Below are 14,379 nucleotides of genomic sequence, written 5' to 3'. Positions count from 1 at the left end.
GCCGGGGGGGCCGCTGCTCGGGGACTGGCTGGGCATCGGTCGGTGGGTGGTGAGCAGTTGCATTGTACATCACTTATTTTATATATTCTTTTTATCATCATTATTATTATTATCATTGTTATTATTTTCCCTTCCTTTTCTGTCCTATTAAACTGTCTTTATCTCAACCCATTAATTTTTCCTTTTTTTTTTTTTTTTTTCCCCCTGATTCTCTCCCCCATTCCACTGGGAGGGGTGTGAGCGAATGGCTGTGTGGTGTTTATCCAGCTGCCTGCCGGATTAAACCACAACAAATAGATACGATTCGCAGGAAGAGGATGACAAAATTTAAATGAAAAATTGTTAAAATAGGGGCCAACCAAGACAGCAACTTCTTTAATTTAAAATATTTAAGAAGGTTAAGGCAGTTTACTGTAATAAAAAATAAAGTCCTGGTGTGTCATCAGATTTAGCTGTTCTCTTTGATGTTAGATGTGTTTTAAAGGAAACAAAAGAAAGTTTGGCCAGAAGCAATTTTTATGTAGACTGAACATTAGTGCTTCCATTGTCTCTTGTAATGGCAGATCAAACTGAATCAGCCTGCATTCAAATTTAACTAATGAGCATTGCCAATTTTGTCTAGTTCTTTAACTGAAATTATAATATGCTTTTGTGTAAACAATTTTTAGGTATACTTCCTATTAACAATGCCTATCAGTTTCTGTAGAAGTTTTGAGTCTCTTCACTTTGGTAATTAGACCTACAGCTCCTTCACAAATCTCTTTTTTTCTCTTTCCTTTATTAACAAGGAATTGTACCCACATGCACTACAGCTGCTCAAGAGGGATGCTTTATATTGCCTTGAATTGTACTGTTCCTTTAACCACAGTGTTCCCCTTCCCCCTCTCTTATTTTACACAGTCATTTGAAGTGGAACTACGCAGTTATTGCCCGAGGTTTTTCCGTGTAAAGGTTTATAGATCTGTTGTAGTGCTGGAGTGTGTGGGTAGAGCTGGAACCGGTAACCTGTTGCCAGCAGAGGAACATCCTCCACCCCAAAATTATTCTGCCTCCCCTGAAAAATTACACATTTAAACCCCCTATTACAGAACACTGTGCAAATTGCATTCCCCCCCCCCCCCCCCACCAGTTTTTTATTTAGTGAAGTCTCTATGTGGGACCCAGTTCCCCAGGTTGTATCCAGCTACGACAGAGTGTGTGTCCTCGTCTCTGCTCTCCTGAGGTGTTTTACAGAAGCTGATGCCTTTGCAGGTTTCAGGGGAAAGCCAGGTGGAGAAAGCAGTCTGACTCAGGTGATGTCGTCTTGCCCTCCTGGAACAGGAGGACATTGCAGGGAGGCCGCTCTGCCCCGTCTTCAAGAAGCTGGTAAATCCAGGATACCAGTAGGCCACAGAGAATTCAGGTATGTTCTTCCAATTGCTAGTAGAACATGAACCTCTTACCGAACTGTTCGGTTGCCCTTTTTCCTTCGTAGCAAGTACAGGTGCCATGGCAATGCCAAGGAGTACAAAAGTCAGCTTGGTGGCCGAGGTGCTTTCTGGTATTTCCCTATGATAGCACACACTCAGGTGTATTTTGCTTTCTTCCTTCTGTCTACTACGAAGACACAAATTTATTTGGGCTCGTAGATGGTGATGCCCAAGAGCTCTGAGGACTTGGGATGCCTTATTTCTGTCGTGATTTCAAGAAGAGCAGAAGCCAAATAAACCTTACTGTTTGGAGAACAGGGAGTGTGCCAGCTACTCAGAACGCTTTCAGTGTGATTTTTGTGCTCAATTTCACTTTGCCCTTTCAAGCTAGGAATGGGACGCAATCACAGTGGCTCTGCCACTGTGCAGTAAGATGTTAAGCTGAGACCAGGCTTGTTTGTGACATGAACTCTGCAGTAGGTTGACCCGTATTTTTCAGCACTTCCAAAGCTGCTGTGCAGTGCGCTGCTATCCATGTCTTTGCATGTCGGTGTGGGGTTTTTTAGGGGGGGTGGGGAGAGGTGGATTTGGAGGAGGGGTTTGGGGTTTTCTTGGTTTTTGCGGGTGTTTTCCCAAATTAACTTACTGCACACCTTTCTTCTAAGGAGGCTTTTTATGAGAAACCTTGCAACTACGTTTAATAGAGGCCTAAGCTGGGGCTGTTAGGGTGCTTCCTAAAAGATCCAGTGAGTATAAAAGAGTAAGATTTTCAGTCAGCATGTGTTATTGACAACTTCAGCACTTCCTATATCATCTCCTACAGTTACACTTGTGGGATATAGCACACCTATGTGATAGTTGGACTAGCTGAACTATTTAAGTGGCACACGTGTGTTTTATTTAGAAAGATGAGAAAGCTGAAGTATCTTCTAAGTGTTTCAATAGTCAGCTTCTCTCTTGGGGCCTGACTGTTTACAGAACAAATTAGCTTCCTGTGCAGGTTTGCATGTAACAAACCATACATTGTACGTACAACAAGTGCTCCCAGAACGGTTAGATTCAAGTCCTTCAGGCTAGAGAGGATTCTTGTCAAGAGGGATCATCTGAGTACTTATTTAGGATGCCACAATTAGACTCTGCGTGCTTGTTTGTGTGTGGTATTTTTCATTTCTTCTATTTACTTCTTTCAGTTTAGTTGTGTCCCTCTGTGATTTTTTTTTTTTTTAGCTTTGTCCACTTTCTCTAATAACATATGAACTCAGACGAATTTTGAAAATCACGATGTCTAAAATGACTCAAAATGAGGCAAAGACAAATTTACCCAATCCAGCTGTGTAAAAGTAAATACAATGCTGTTTAGGTAAAGCATGTGTTATTTCTAATGCATAAATGCACACAAAGTATGCTTAATATTTAAAATAACTTTAAAAAAATGGTATTTGACATTACTTGCATTTCTAAAGCAATAGGCTCTTTTAATTGTTCTCTACTAATTGTATAACAAACTTCATTTCTATAGATAACCGGTACTTTCCAGCAAATAAGAGCAGGGATTTCCTGTAGTTCTAAAAAACACATTATTTGTCTGTAATATTCTCCAAAGATAGTAATAACTGGTCCATACTCCTCTTCCTCACTAGTCAATGTTCAGTTTTACGTGTGTTAAGACTTTGTAGCCTGCCGGTTCAAACTCTTATTCCAGTGCTAAGAAATCTTAGTCTTGTCATGTTCTGAGAGCAAGTTTTCCAGTCCCAGAGACACAATGACAGGGACATTTCTTTCTGCACTTCCCAGTTAGAACCACTTAAATTCATCTTTTAATACCATGATGAGTATTGGCTGTTGTTTATAAGATCCTTGGCAGAAGTAGCGTAGGAAAAAAAGATTAAGGAAACACTGAAAAACATACTTTTGGTTTAACAGCGCTGCAATAATGCATGAGAGGAATGGTGTATTTTTAAGGTGAGATTTGGAAATGCTTAGAGTTTTGTCTTTTTAACAGTTTTTGGTTTGTGGTATGCTTTTTGGGATTTTTTTGTGGTTTTTTTTTTTTTTTTAATTTCAGTAAAGAATAGATGAATGAACAGACATAGGCACAGGTCAGTGGAAATCTGTCTCTAAATGCAGATCAAACATTTTGCTTTAAAGAATCCAATCTGAAGCCGATAGTCATGTCCTGATGGTTGAGCACTCAACATCTAGACAGTAATGTAAGATATACTTATGCAAGTTGGTAGCTCCGAAATTTCTCACTGTATTTGCATGATTTCTTACAATGTGCTGTGGAGTTTATTTATATTCAGTACAGGATAGTAATTTTGCATTTTATATTTCCAGCTGTACAAATGAGATTGAAGGAAATGTGTGGAAGGGGTCTTAGCAATATGTGACTTAAACTTCAGAACTGGGAAATGTGAGGAGGAACAGTTTCAAAGAGTTTGAACAGATTAAATGTAGGTTAAATTTTACCTCTACCTGAGTATATGTTTAACAATAGCACAGAAAAAGGTCACCTGAGTGTGTCTGAATTTTCAAAGCATTTAAAGAAATATTTTAACAATCTTGCAGATGTTGCACTCTCAATTTCTCAAAGCCAAACAGTTGTGATTTTGTCCCCTCTAAAGATTATAGAGCAGATAGTAATTTTTTTTTCTTTCTACAGTATCAAGGATTCAGCTGTTAAATTGCTGTTAAATTGCTGTTAAATTGCTGTTAAATTGCTGTTCTGACTCAGCAGCTGGTTTTACATAGTCTGGAGCACTGGGTTTGAGGTAGATCTTCTGGGTACACGTTCATTCAAAAGAAGAACGGTGAATGGCCAGACCGAATCCGTGGAAGAATAGTTTGTCTTTCACTGCAAGTTTGTAACAGTGAGTACCTGCCAGAGACAGGTACAATTCAATTGAACTACACGTGACCTGGAATTTTCTTCATAGCAGACCTTGAGCATTTAAATTTGGTTAAAAATATATTAAATAAGTAGATGGCAATAAGCTAAAAGTGTACCAATTTGATTGTTTTACCTCCTTTTTCCAGAAATGTCTTTGCTCAAAGGGTTAAGCTTTTGATTATGGTAGATATGGAAAAAAAAGTCTATTCCTTGAAGTTATGGTCTATTTTTCCTCTTAAACTTCTACTAGCTGTGGAGCTCTTTACACTTTGCAGTTTCTCAAGCTGCTTTACCCCTCGTTACATCTCATATTTAGTCCTTAGTTACTACTGTCAACCTGCTTTTAAATGGGGGGGTTCCACGCTTCAGGTTCTAGTACCGGTAATGTTAGGGGAAGATTTGCCGGAGCAAAGTTGTACTTCACTATCCTTTCTTTTATCACAAAGTGGCTCTGCGGAATGGAGCATTTTCTCAGTTTGTGTTCTGGGTGTCTCTGGTTTCTTCAGTGTGTATTAGTGAAAAAAAGAATGATCTTTAACGAGCTGTTAGATAAGTCTATTATGCATCATATTGCTTTTTTGCTAAAATGTGAATCTAGGAAATTAAGATCACCTTCTCTAAAAATGATAATCCTTCCTATGTTTTTTATTTTTAGTTTGCACACAAATTACATCTCCTGATTTTCAAAAATTAAACTACAATGCCTCCAGCTCATGTGGTTTGTACCTCCATTTTGCATTACTTATTTTGCTCCTCGTTTGAGTTCTGTCATGGGTTAGAAATTATTTTAGGATAATACTTATGTATCTGTTCATGTGTTTGTTTTGTTAAGCAGGAACCTATCCAGAAAATAAGAATTTGATCACAGTGAATACTTCGAGCAGTTAGCGGCAAATACAAGAGGTCTTAACTTTGATATATTCTTCTTTCTCGTAAAAGCAAAGTTCGGATGTCTAAATTGGAATTGATAACTATGACAAGAAGTGAGGGGCTTTGAGCTTGGGTGCCTTCTGTTTTCAACGTGTTTTGTGCAGCGTTTGAGTTCTAACAAAGTGGTTTTCCCTATTGAAATGACCACACTGGGATATTTTTTGCTATTTCTAAGGTGACTGTCCATTCATGACCTCTGAGATTCCTTGAAGGGAGAAATTGGAAGTTCCTAAACACAGTCAGCACTTCAAAGTGAGAACAGCTGAATTAGTTATCGTAACCCAAGGACTTGGCCCCAATGGGAGGGCTGCAAAAATTCTTTCCCAGAGGAAGTAAAGACAAAATTATAAGTGGCTGCAGTCAGAGATCAGTAGCACAGATAATCCAGTAGCAGTGGGATGTGAAAGGAAAAGGTGTAATTATAACAGTGGTGTTTGCACAGTGACTGACAGAAACAGTACTTTTTTTAACAGTTAGGCGCTTTTTACTTTCCACTTGAAACACAAGTTTTGCTCTTCTTGATTCTTGGACTTTGCTTTTTATTCCTCTAAGCCACTTTGAGAGGCTATTTTGAATAGGATATTCAAATAATTCTGGCATTTTTCCTTCAGAACTGAGTAGAGTTTGAAAACTGGGTACCTTAATCTATCCTTCCCTTTGAGAGTTGTGTTTTTCCCAACAGATTCTTGCTATGTTAAACAACTGAAGCCACATAACAAACATTTTGGTAATCAGGCCAACACGAAGTGCTCATAAATTACCATCAGGCAGCTCTAAATCTGTCATAAATTCTTACTGACTTGTTCACAGGAATGTTTATGTAATTGAAAGAAAATAGAGAGAGGAAGTCAAGTCTCCTTTTTACAAGTTAAATCAACTATAGCGAGATGAAAAACACCCACACATTTGGCTTTGGATCAGCGGAGACATTCTTGGAAAGCAAACCTGCATGAAATCTTTATTATGAAATCAAATTATGAAATCAAATTCAAGGTGTAAAAATTAGCAGTTTTCCAGGTGTCACTGGTCGTACTCTGCTTGCATATTCCTTGTATAACAGGGTATCGCCTCGGTCAGGGAGGTACCGTTTTGGAATCATTCCAGCAAAACAATTTTTGGCAGAGCTGGGAACATAGATGTAATGTAGGATGTGTTAAAGCTGGGAATCATTGAAAGGGGTCCAAGGAGTCACAGTTGCACAGATGTGAAAAAAACCACACCACAAAACCCGCTGAATGAGATGCTATCTTACATGACACCCCTTAAAAAGAGGTGAGGAAGCTGCAGTGAAACACGGATAAATATGTTAGGAGATGTTTATGATATTTTAGAGTGCAAATTGCAAAGTATAGGAGCAACTGATAGGGGTTTGTGCACCGACGAGTGAGATATCAATAAGCAAAGTAAATGAGAGGTCATTTAGTATTAAACACAAAGCAGCTTAGTCCTTTGATCACAGCGACACAGTTGTGAAATATGATGTTGGAAAGAGAGAATATTTGGAATATATTGATCACAGGGATGAGAGGTTTATAATCCTAACAGAACAGGTGGCAAGGATGCATCTGTTCTAACTAAAGAACTTTGAATCATCAAGTCTGATCAATAAATAGCCAAATGTCTGAGATGGATAAGATGAAGTGTCCTTTGAATCACACCTGGTAAAATTCATCACGTCTTGAAAAAATGAGAATTTTCTAAAGGATTGTGAATCATGACGGTTCTGGTGTTTTGAAAGAGGTGACCACGGCAACTATTGATCTGAAGTCAGTCCTGACTAAAATAGTGGAATGGCAGATTTAGGGTTATGTGGAAAAGTAGAGTCTACTCTGAACATCACAGAATTTTTCTAGGCGTTGCTGATTGTTGTGGTGTTATGAGAGACTGGTTTCAGCAAACATTGCTGACAGATTTCTAATTGTTCCGCTTGTGGGGTTTTTTTATTTTTTTATTAACCCATCAGTGTCAATATATGAACTTTGGATTTCTTTAGGGAATTCGATTTATTATCACACAGCATTTTGATTTAAAAGAGCTTCTATTCTGTAGCACTGGTAGAGAACATTATTAGATGGATTAAAATATGGGTCACATTATTGGTACAGTGTTATTTAATGTTTTTGTCCATAATCTATAAAACCTTTGACAATAAAGCTGCAGATGATATAAATTGGCTAAAGAGTGAATTGCAAGAATAAGTAGCTATCACAATACGATACGTGTCGTCTTTCAACTTCCAACAGCATGTTTTTGTTACCTTATGGACAAAGTATAGCTTTGTCATACCTAGCAGACTGAAGAATGCCAGTGAGACCATCTTGAAAATGGTGGTGTGGAAATGAAAGTGGATGGCATCATCCATAGAAACTCCGAAGTGTCTGCAGCTCTGTACGTAAACAGGGCCTGTGAGTACATAAAAAGGATCTGTCTTGAAGGAGTGAGGAAGTGGTCTATGTGCTTCATTAATAAGACATCAGCTGGAGTAGTGCGTAAAGCTCTGGTATTTGTATTTCAGGGACAAAATGGATTCAAGCAAAATTTAGAAGAGTACCACAAAAAGTGATCCATGGGCTGGGCAAAAGTTTTGCACTGTAAAGCTTAAGACTTGAATCTGTTTTGTTGAATTGGAGAAGGCTGAGAAGTGACCTATTAGTGAGGTGTGGGGGAGAGGCAGGACATTTCAGCCTTGCTGACAAAAAGAAGAACGAGTTCTGCTGGCTGGAAGAAAAACAAACTTGTAAAATCAGGTAAAGCAGGGAATTAGTTCTTAATGGCTACATCTCTATGCAAAACCGAGTCTAAATAAACATCTCAGAAAAACATTCTGTTTCTACTTAAATGCTCCCAGCTGTTCTGCATGCTTCAAATGTTACGGGTTATTATAAACCTAAGATTTTTATTCCCTTGCTTTGCATGTCTCACCTAAAAATAGCTGCAGAAAGGAACTTAAAGAGACCCTCTGATAATATTCCTTGCCTCAGGTCTGCATAGTCTGTGCTAGGACAGTGACTGTAATGAAATATTAAGATTCAGAGTTTTTGTTGGTCATCTGTGGATCAGGAAGAACTGCATTTTTGTACTGTATAATTTGACCTTTAAATCTTTTCACCTTCCTTTGAGATTGGCCGCTTTAGGAAGTGCAGTATTGAACAGAGGTGATCTGTGCCTTCAGGTGCAACAAATACTCATCTTTTTGTTTTCCTAGTGCAGTTTCCTTGTAGACTGCATCATGTAATGGCTAGACTTCTGGATGGGGAAACAGGTTTCCCCAAAGTCAGATTGGCAGGGATATTTTGCCCTAACTTCTTCTGTAGTATAGGAGGGCAGGCTGTGTGTACCACCCGCTGGAATTACTTAGGTACTTCTCACCTAAGGGCTTTCCTGCCACATCAGGAGCTGGGGATAATGAGGGCACCTTAGTAGTCTCTTTTCTTTACTTCTTGTAGCAATCAGTTTAATTTTCTAGGTTTTTGAGGTATTTGGCCTAGGTAATTCTTGAAGCTTTACGTAAGTATAGCTGAGTGAAATGTAACGGCTGTGACAGAGAGATGGCCACGGTGAATGATCTAACATCTTTTTATGTTAACCTCCACTCACGCGCAGCATTCCCAGATACTTGGAGGTTTCAGTAGATTCACTCAATTCCAGTGCAGAGTTGTTCACTTAATCTGTCACTGATACCTTCCAGACGGTATATAACAGTATAAGTATAAAAAGGTAACTTAAAAAAATATTAATCTTCTTTGCAACATAAACTCAAGAAATAAGTAGTGCTAGCCTCAATTATATACATTAGGATATTTTTGCTTAGGACATGCCCAAGCCCTTAATTCTGCAGCCTAGCAATTATCATCCAATAATCACAAGCGCAAGAATGAAGACTGCACTGCATCTAATGCATCTTTAAAATTAGTGTCGTCTATTTCTTTTTTCCTCATGGTGTCACTATAGGATAAAGTTAATGCTCTTTGGGTATTCTCTGTACTGGAGCATATTTCCATTTCCTTTGTCTCACTCTGACTTTCTGGGTTTTCTATTACGTGTTTAGAAAAGACGGTAACAAATATACTGCCTTCAAATTTGGACACGTTCTTTCAAGCATTGACTCATCCTTAACATTGTGTGTGAATTTTTCATTTTGTTTTTTAAAATGATTTAATATTAGAATAAATTTAGCTTTGGATAAGGATCTGTAGAATTTGAGCAGTTCTTCTAATGACTTGAAGGTAGGAATTGCCATGTTTAAAAAAATGACAAAAAGGCATGTATCTTACAATTAAGTGAGCTTATGACGTTAAATCTGTGATGTATTTTCTATGTGTGAGGAAGAAGCCTAAGGCCCTCAGTTTCTGTCTAAGCTTCGCTTTTTCTTATGTGGTTGTAAAGTGTTTTGAATTCAGCTTTCTTGATTGATAGAAAAAGTAGTTTTCTTTTCCAAGCTCTTGGTGGCAAGAGTTGAAAGAGAGAGATAATTTTGTTTTGTTTACATATCGATAGCATTTTTGTCTGTCTACTGTTACCACTTTACCCAGACCCACATTCTCAAAGATATCTAGATACCTGAGTTCCACAGCGGAAGGCTGAAAGACGTGGCACTAGCGAATGCATATGCATGTTAAGTAGGACTGAAGAGACATTTGCTTGTGGTATTGTACAAGAGCAGGAGCCAGGCACGGAGGTGCAGTTTCCCATTCCTGCATTTGGCGCGTATCCTTCCTGAAAGGCAAGGACCATAGGCCATTTCCCGCGTTTCCCTTTTCTGCCTCTTCAGGAGGACAGCAGTGTTCGGCTGGCCGCATTCAGGATTGTAATGAGGGTGAGTGTGACTGTCTAGTCAGCAGGAAGGTGATCATCCACCAGTTCCACAAGGTCTACGTCCTAGTGTGAACGCTGGCTGCAAGTGGATCTTGTATGTTTGTTTCAGTTAGCTGAGCTTGTGATCAGCCTCGGTCTAGCTTGGGTTATCAGCTCACAGGTGTGAAAGTTAACTAGAACCAGTGTATTCAAGGGTGGACTTGATAGCGGCATGGTCAGTTTGCTAGTTTAGCAAAGAAGCTGGTTCACCTAAAGAAGTTATAGAGCACTGAACAGTTACAGAGCTTTTCAGTAGAAGCCTGAGCATTATCCCTCTGCTTTCCAGTGAGCTGAAAATCCTGTCAATATTTCCAGCAAGAGTCCTTTTTTCTCCCACTCTCTTCAGCTGGTCTTTTTACATGAGATAACGGATACCCCTCCTCTTGGATAAGTGACCACATCTAAATATTGTCTCTAATCTTTATGTCATGTCTTTCACTTACATGCTTGTCACTGCCACACAGTTCCTCCGTAGAATCAATTGTTCTTTGGGCTGGTAGTTTGAAGACAGTTGAAGTTACTATTTCTAGACTGTTGTCTTGATGACATCTTAGACATCATCCTCCAGTGAGGTGTGAAGCAGGACAGCTGAACAGCACAAATTGAAAGAAATCTAGGGCAAAATTAAATGAGAGTTCTGCACGTGGCACAAACTGCCTGTTTCAATCTAGAATGGAAGCTATAAACTATTTCACAGTTGGTTCTGAAAGTTCATTAGTTGTCTAGCATGCCGCTTTCTTTTCCAAAGGACGGATACAACCTTCTGCATGACCTGCTAATTCTCTTCCCAATGGTCACCATTTTATGGCCATGCCAGTTTTTGATGCTGAGATGTTGGCTTCAAACTGCAAGGCATGTGTAAGATTGTGGTTCCGCAGGAGAAGCAGGCTCTCGTAAACTTATTGGCAGAATACCAGAACCAGATATGCTGAGTGTCTCCTCCTGCCAGCTGTGAGCAGTAGCTCCTCTGGCTTTCAATAAACACCAGATTCGGTGGAGTCACCATGTCCAGTCTGAAATGCAACATCTGCTTTAGATGTTGCAACACAACACAGAATTTCCCTGTTGTTCCCTCAGGAGTTTCTCCAGTCTTTAAGCCTTCTCCCAGCAGCGGCTTTTTTACCTTGCATATTAGAGACCTCACTACCCAAATAATCCTCAAAATCCTGTCACCCACACTTAACCTCACTTTGATTCCAATTTCTTTATCTTATGTCAAATGCAATCTACTTCCATATCATCTCTCTTTTGCCCATTTTCCACCCTCCCGCTGTAAGGCAGTTGTTGCAATTAACTCCTGGTTTTGCAACATCCAAATGCTCCAGTTTCTACACGTACTCTCCTTGACTGCCTCTGCTTCCCTCTTACCTTGAGTGGAGATCAAGAATAGCAATTTTCCTCACTTTCTGATCTTTTGGAGGTGTCTGGCTTTTTCCCTACCTTCACTTTTAGGACTGACCGTTGTCCCCTTACTGCCTATATACTTCCAGCATACTAGGAACTTTAATGGAAAGTTACCTTGACCAAAAAGGACTAAAGATCAAGTGGTAACTGCTTTGGGTTAGTGCAGGTTTGTAGAAGGCTCTTTGGATCTGAAGAAAAGAATGCTGAACCACTGTCCCATGCCAGAGGGGACCCCATGGACTGCTCTCCAACTGGCTTACGCTAGTATCAGTTAGTGAGGGAAATGTTTCCCTCTAAAATCCCAGGTTTCTGCAAATACAGAAGTGCCTTATGCCTGTTAACTCTTCTCTCTCCTTCCAGTTTCAATTTATGTCTGCTGTGGGGGCTCCAATCGTTCACGGACTCACCGCATCCCAAAACTTCTTCTTCTCTTCACACTCATGCCCTGCCCCACCAGTCTTTCATCTGTCTCATCTGTCTTGCTAGCCATCCTGTCTATTTTGCCCCGATTATCTCTCCCAAACAAGTTCAGCAGCTTACTGCGCCACCTTACCTGCTTGACGTCTCTTTGATGAACCTAGATCAAGTTCTTCTGCAAGTTGTCAGTTCTCCCTGTTGTTTCACTCCTTTCCCTTACATTTGCTTAGAGTTATGCTGCAGCTCCTGTCTCATCCTTCAATTTTAGGGGTCACTCAGCTATATAAGAGGTGCCCCAGTTTTATAGCCTGAAAATCTGGCCACTCTGTACTTTTGGTGCCTGAAGTGAATGTGTTTTAACATAACTCCCTGTGCGAGTCCTTACAGGGTGCGATTAAATATGGGAAGTCAGCAGTTCAGTAGTGCACCGAAGAACCAGTTAATTGAGTAAAGTAAAACCATACTTTAAAGTATGAAGTATTTACCATCCGTAAACAAAATCTGTATTCTAAACCAAAACTGTCTCCACAGCGATGCCTGGGTTTGCGTGGGACAAGACCCAAAGCCCAATGAAATGGGGGAAAGGGGAGGGGAGGACCTTTCACTGATTTCAGTATCCTTTGGATCAGGCCCCTTATGTCCTTTAGCAATGATAAAATGATGCACAAAGCACTGGGACTGTACAACTTCTTTTTATTTTGTGTGCTTTTATAGGATATAAATAAATGACAAAATTACAAAATTTATAACTGGAAGCCCAAGCATATTTACATAAGTATTTGTTGCAGTGAGGCTACTATTTACTGTTCTCCTATACAATTTTCCTTTTGGTACCATATTTTTAGTGTTTTTTTTTTACTGTCAGTTGACTACGTACATATCAACAGTGAATAGGCAAAATATGTACAAGGAACTATTTTGTTCAAGTAAATTGAATACTGTATTAAAAGTATGTCATCACTCAGCGCTATGATTAGGTTTAACTAAACCATATACAATTATCAGTTTTAAACCAAGTTCATTTTTTCATTTTTTGGAATTTACCAACTGATGTTTCTAATTGAAAACCTCAGCTGGATATGAAATAATAATTAAAAAAACATTAAGACAACCACACAATTTATCAATATCTCTATAATGAACTTCAAAATGATTCACAATTTGACTGGATAGAACAATATACGTTAAAATGTCATTTTTCTCCTATAGTGATATTTGTACTGTTATAATTTCAGTTCTACATAAATATACATCATGGTATTATACAAATACTCCACGGACATTAAAAAAATTAAAACACTTCAAAGAAAATTTAAGTAAATCTTATTTAAGCAAATATTAAGCAAATGCTTAACTATTTTGTTCCATGAAAACATTTTTATTACTTTGGAATTTTTTTCTTTTTCTCGCTATTTTTATTTAGAAAATGTTTTGCAGTAGAATTTTATCAACACTCTTCCAAACAAGCTTTCTGTGACAGAAATCTTGATAGCAAAATCCATGGTTTTGACTTTTTTTATAACCACTGAGATTATTTTTTAAAAATACTAGTAGAATTCATGGCTATAGCAATGTTGAACTGCATAAACTATATGTAGGTGTAGTAGAATGACCATTCCACTTTCATTCCAGACTGATCACACGGAACATCCAGTGCACTGATGCTACAACTCTTATAATTTTCATAATGCTGCAATAGCAGTGGTTTACTTAACTTTAAAATAAACAATATTTGTCATAATTAATCTGGCTTCCTTCCATAAATATTCATATGTTTTCCTATAGTACTTCTCTTCCATAAAAATATCTAATAAATGTTTTCTGTGCATTATTAATACCTTTTTCTAACCATTCATAAAACTCTGATCCTTTGTTACAATGCAAGAGGTTCCTATTTCTGTAGAGGATCAAAGGACACCAATGATTACATATAAAACCAGCGCACACAGAAATCAGGGTGCCTAATTTCTTGTCACTTTAATGAGTTCTTTATTCAACACAGTAATTATTAATGAATTCAGTGGTTTCACAAATACTCTATTTATTAATTCTGGTTCTATTTCAATTAAAAACTGCCAAGATTTAAATAAAAAACCAATCAAATATTCTACTCGTAGGCAGCATTAGTGTTAGTTTAGAGACCTTTTGTTTTTTTTAAAAAGTAGAATTCTAAAATAAGAAATCAAAGAAAGCACTGTGGCAGAGTCACAAGGGAGAACTGCGTGAAAAATAAGGTTTCTCACTCCTCTTGTGGACTGTAATTTTAAAAGTCTTCATATAGTGTCATTCTTCTGTCAGTGCTGCAGGAAGAAGAACATCACCAGAAATGACTGTCAGCCTTTTTTGTTAGTTACAAGGCCACTCATACAGTGCAGTCTTCCTCTCTGCTGGATTGAAACGTTGCCATAAAGGAAAGGCTGTGCTGTGACTGCTTGGCGTGCAAGGCACAACAAGGAACAGGGGGACGGTTTTGTA

The sequence above is a fragment of the Aptenodytes forsteri genome, unplaced genomic scaffold (assembly GCF_000699145.1).
Source record: "Aptenodytes forsteri isolate BGI_AS27 unplaced genomic scaffold, ASM69914v1 Scaffold128, whole genome shotgun sequence".
Taxonomy (NCBI): Eukaryota; Metazoa; Chordata; class Aves; order Sphenisciformes; family Spheniscidae; genus Aptenodytes; species Aptenodytes forsteri.
Note: the sequence above shows the minus strand (reverse complement) of the source record.